Here is a 5,000-nt window from a genome sequence, read left to right as displayed (position 1 = left end):
TTCGTCACTACCTCCCCGTGCCGGGAGTGGGTAATTTGCGCGCCTGCTGCCTTCCTTGGATGTGGTAGCCGTTTCTCAGGCTCCCTCTCCGGAATCGAACCCTGATTCCCCGTTACCCGTTACAACCATGGTAGGCGCAGAACCTACCATCGACAGTTGATAAGGCAGACATTTGAAAGATGCGTCGCCGGTGCGAGACCGTGCGATCAGCAAAAAGTTATTCAGAGTCACCAAGGTGTACGGTGACGGTTTAACCCGCCACCGATTGGTTTTGATCTAATAAAAGCGCTCCTTCCGTCTCCGGTCGGAGCTCTGTTTGCATGTATTAGCTCTAGAATTACCACAGTTATCCAAGTAAATGTGTGTACGATCTAAGGAACCATAACTGATTTAATGAGCCTTTCGCGGTTTCACCTTAATTTGGCTTGTACTGAGACATGCATGGCTTAATCTTTGAGACAAGCATATGACTACTGGCAGGATCAACCAGGGAACTGTTAGCCGTTCGAACGTAGAACACGACAATACGGTAGAAGAACAACGACGACGACGACGGTTGCGATCGCTACGGTGCGTCGTAGAGGTGGGCGTAGCAGTGGTAGTCCGGAGCGCGCGCCTCTTAACACAAATCTACCACAACTAAAAGTGTCGGAAGAAGGAAGGGCTACGCTTGCCGCTGCTCAACTTAAAGAACTACTAACGACGTACTACACGCACAATAAAACTCTAGACTGTCCACCCGCGACCGCTGGCTTCCTGCTGCCGAAACAACACAAAAACCACCGACGACGATAATTTTGTCGTTGCTTCGTCCCGTAAAACGTGAATCTCCGCGAACAGACGAACAAGCGTTGAAAAACTGCGACTAACCGTCCACGCAAAACATACACACAACTCCAACCTACGCACGCAGTACAGGACGACGGGGGTGGCGTGTTCACGTGTGTATGTAGAGAGTTTTCGCTCGTCGCCCGTTTATCGGACGCTAAACACAGCCGACCGCGACGAACGCGGGCCGACCAAACGTGTTATATTTTATTGTATTTGAAAGATAAAGAGCTTCGACGGAGGATTTGAGCGCCGCGACACAAGGATCCTAAATCGAAATTTAGTTACCCGGCGCTACGATAAAACCTCTCCTCCTTTTACCCGCCTCGGCTTCTCCTCTTAACAAATAAATTCAATTTCATCGGACTTTACTTTCGTCCGCAAACAGCTTTCACATTCTCGGACACATTCGTCGCTAGATTGAAAGCGTCTTGGAAAATTTGAGACGTATAAATCTTTCGCTCGGATAAATATTCGGAGTCGTTGCATGATTTTTTTCGACAAAGTCGACCAGCGATTGAACGCTTTTTATTCGTACCCGCACAAGAGACATCTGACGCATATTGCGATCGGACTGCCCCGCGGACAAGCTGTCACTTTCTAGCGCGGCGTATGCATCGGCGGTCTTGTAACATCTTCTAATAACAGCGAGCTGTCGTCATCGAAGAAAAGAGTCCCGATATAAAAATAATGCACTAGTATATCAAAGGTAAATCTTCCGAAAACCAGAGATAAATAACGACCGCCCGTTTTCTCCCCCGTTGTTTTGCGGACCAGCGCTCACCACAGCACTTCTATAGACCTCGACACCGCCGTTCCGTATATATCAGCACTCACTTTAGCACTCGAAACGACGACGGGAGACTAAGACGCAAATCAGGGAAACGCTTGCGAAGATTAGAGAGGCCCAGCACACACAGGTTTGTACTTCTATATTTCCGTTGAAAAACGTAAAATAAACCTCTAAAATAACGCAACGAAACCCGAGCAGCACTCACATTAGCACTTAATACAACGTGTCGGGTCGGCTAGAACGTACATTTAGCAAATTCTAAAAGAAGACCTCTAACGCCGCCGTTCCGTATATATCAGCACTCACTTTAGCACTCGAAACGACGACGGGAGAAAACTGACCAACGCCTGCACAAAAATCTGGGAAACGCTAGCGACGGTTAGAGGATTCAGCACACACAATTGCACTTCTATACTTCCGTTGAAAAACGTAAAATAAACCTCTAAAATACGCAGCGAAACCCTAACAGCACTCACTTCAGCACATATTGCAACGCGTCGGGTCGTTAGAACGTACATATCGCATCTCGCCGGCGGAGACCGATCCTGACGGACCGACCTCCTATAGTTACCACGGAACCATGGTCTGTCGTTATGTCGTTCGGTTCGGGCGCTGTGAGCGCGCGCTGCATCGCCCGCTCGCACGCTAGAGCGGTCGGGCCCCGTAAAATCCTTAACGGCGGATGTAACTTTTACGACGGGCGATATAAATAAATTTTTTCCTACTTTTGATAAAACAATTAGCCGGACTGCATTAAATGTCGGTACTATTCAGTGGGATACCCGGTTAGCCGGATTGCATTAAAAGTCGGTACTATTCAGTGGGATACGCGGTTGGCCGGATTGCATTAAAAGTCGGTACTATTCAGTGGGAAATGAAAAAATTAAATTTCTAAAATACTTTAACGTCGAACTGATACCCGGTTAGCCGGATTGCATTGAAAGTCGGTACTATTCAGTGGGAAATAGAAAAAATTAAATTTCTAAAATAGTTTAACTTCTGGATGGTACGAGTTCGTATGCGAACGGAAAACGGCTCCGGAGTCTCGTCGCTTCGATTTGCCGTGATGTGCATTGAGTTGCAACGCAGGTCGACAATGTGCCGCACAGTGTGACACAGTTCCACGCAGTTCCACGCATTGCTGCTCGGGTACGAACGTGCGATGCATCGGTCGGTCGTTCCGATTCCTCGATGAGCATTGCGTTGCAGTGAGTTGCCTCGATTTGCAGTGATGTGCAATGAGTTGCAGCGCAAACTGTTAGCCGGACTGCATTAAAAGTCTGTACTATTCAGTGGGATACGCGGTCGGACGGACTGCATTAAAAGTCTGTACTATTCAGTGGGATACGCGGTCGGACGGACTGCATTGAAAGTCTGTACTATTCAGTGGGATACGCGGTCGGACGGACTGCATTAAAAGTCTGTACTATTCAGTGGGATACGCGGTCGGACGGACTGCATTGAAAGTCTGTACTATTCAGTGGGATACGCGGTCGGACGGACTGCATTAAAAGTCTGTACTATTCAGTGGGATACGCGGTCGGACGGACTGCATTAAAAGTCTGTACTATTCAGTGGGATACGCGGTCGGACGGACTGCATTGAAAGTCTGTACTATTCAGTGGGATACGCGGTCGGACGGACTGCATTGAAAGTCTGTACTATTCAGTGGGATACGCGGTCGGACGGACTGCATTAAAAGTCTGTACTATTCAGTGGGATACGCGGTCGGACGGACTGCATTAAAAGTCTGTACTATTCAGTGGGATACGCGGTCGGACGGACTGCATTGAAAGTCTGTACTATTCAGTGGGATACGCGGTCGGACGGACTGCATTGAAAGTCTGTACTATTCAGTGGGATACGCGGTCGGACGGACTGCATTGAAAGTCTGTACTATTCAGTGGGATACGCGGTCGGACGGACTGCATTGAAAGTCTGTACTATTCAGTGGGATACGCGGTCGGACGGACTGCATTAAAAGTCTGTACTATTCAGTGGGATACGCGGTCGGACGGACTGCATTGAAAGTCGGTACTATTCAGTGGGAAATAGAAAAAAAAAAATTTAATTTCTAAAATAGTTCAACTTCTCGATGGTACGAGTTCGTATGGGAACGGGAAACGGGTCCGGCGTCTCATCGCTTCGATTTGCCGTGATGTGCATTGAGTTGCAGCGCAGGTCGACAATGTACCGCGCAGTGTGACACAGTTCCACGCATTGTTACTCGGGTACGTACGTGCGTTGCAATCGGTCGGCCCGGGTTATCGATGTGCATTACGTAGCAGTGCGCTGCTTCGACTTGTCGTGACGTACAATGAGTTGCACCGCGGGTCTAAAATGTGCCGCACAGTTCCACGCATTGCTGCTCAGGTACGAACGTGCGGTGCATCGGTCGGACCGGGTTTTCGATGTGCATTGCGTTGCAGTGAGTTGCTTCGACTTGCGGACAAACGTAAGCCGCAGTAAAGCATTAACTATAGGCAACGGCCATACCACATTGAACGTACCGGTTCTCGTCCGATCACCGAAGTTAAGCAATGTCGGGCGCGGTTAGTACTTGGATGGGTGACCGCTTGGGAACACCGCGTGCCGTTGCCTTTTTTGTGTTATTTCTTTCGATAATTTATAACATAAATATAATAGCAGTTTTTACCGTTTCAATCGTAAATTTAAGGATAACTTTACTTACTTATACCGTTTTCGCTTATTACCTTTCGATTCGACACCTTTGTTGTAAATTCGTTTGTTTTCCGTGAGATTGTTTATGTATTTTATTATTTTATATTGTTAGTTTTAGGCTGTTATGGACGGAGAGGGCCAAATAAAATATGTAGCGGTAAAATATTATTTAACATACCGTTTTTGTTTTTAAATTTTATTACAAATCAAAATATATTTATTTTAATAAATACATGTTGTTCCCAAAATCCCAAAATATCACCAACAGTAATAATAATAATAATTCACTTTATTTCGCAACAAAGATCAATTACAGGACAATATTACAAGAAAATAGTAAATACATGCTATAAAAGAAATATAATTCACATAAAATCTCCTACCGTATTATTCGTTGTTAGTTAGTATATCCAGTAACAAGAGAACAAAATGCTAAACGGAGTCGTGGCGAAATTCAGAAACTATCGTAAGAATACGAATACTAAAGATACCAGTCATAATCAACGGAAAGGTCACGAAGGAACGGTCGACCCAGGTATCAAACGTGAGACGAAATCAACCATCATCGAAGAACGCAGAAAAGAAAAAAAGTAAACGACAAAAAAAAGGAAAAAAAAATTTTTTTTTCCAAGTTCCTACTATTCAGTGGGAATGTAAAATCGGTTATCGCCCGGCGGTAATGTCCGAGCAAGAGCAG

The 5,000-nt window shown here is 46.1% G+C and overlaps 2 non-coding genes across 2 annotated transcripts in view; one reads left to right on the top strand and one right to left on the bottom strand.

The window, feature by feature from the left end:
• The window catches only part of LOC139432571 (small subunit ribosomal RNA), a 1,927-nt gene extending 1,434 nt beyond the window's left edge, over window positions 1-493 (bottom strand). The window contains exon 1 of the ribosomal RNA XR_011642315.1: window positions 1-493. This exon is cut by the window's left edge and continues 1,434 nt beyond it. This is a non-coding gene — a ribosomal RNA (small subunit ribosomal RNA).
• A 3,610-nt stretch (window positions 494-4,103) lies between these two features.
• LOC139432569 (5S ribosomal RNA) lies at window positions 4,104-4,222 on the top strand. The gene has a single exon (XR_011642313.1). It is a non-coding gene; the product is annotated as a 5S ribosomal RNA (ribosomal RNA).
• Window positions 4,223-5,000: the final 778 nt, after the last annotated feature.

Source organism: Onthophagus taurus, unplaced genomic scaffold, assembly GCF_036711975.1.
Source record: "Onthophagus taurus isolate NC unplaced genomic scaffold, IU_Otau_3.0 ScKx7SY_30, whole genome shotgun sequence".
In the NCBI taxonomy this organism is placed as follows: Eukaryota; Metazoa; Arthropoda; class Insecta; order Coleoptera; family Scarabaeidae; genus Onthophagus; species Onthophagus taurus.
This window is presented reverse-complemented; position numbering and strand designations above follow the sequence as displayed.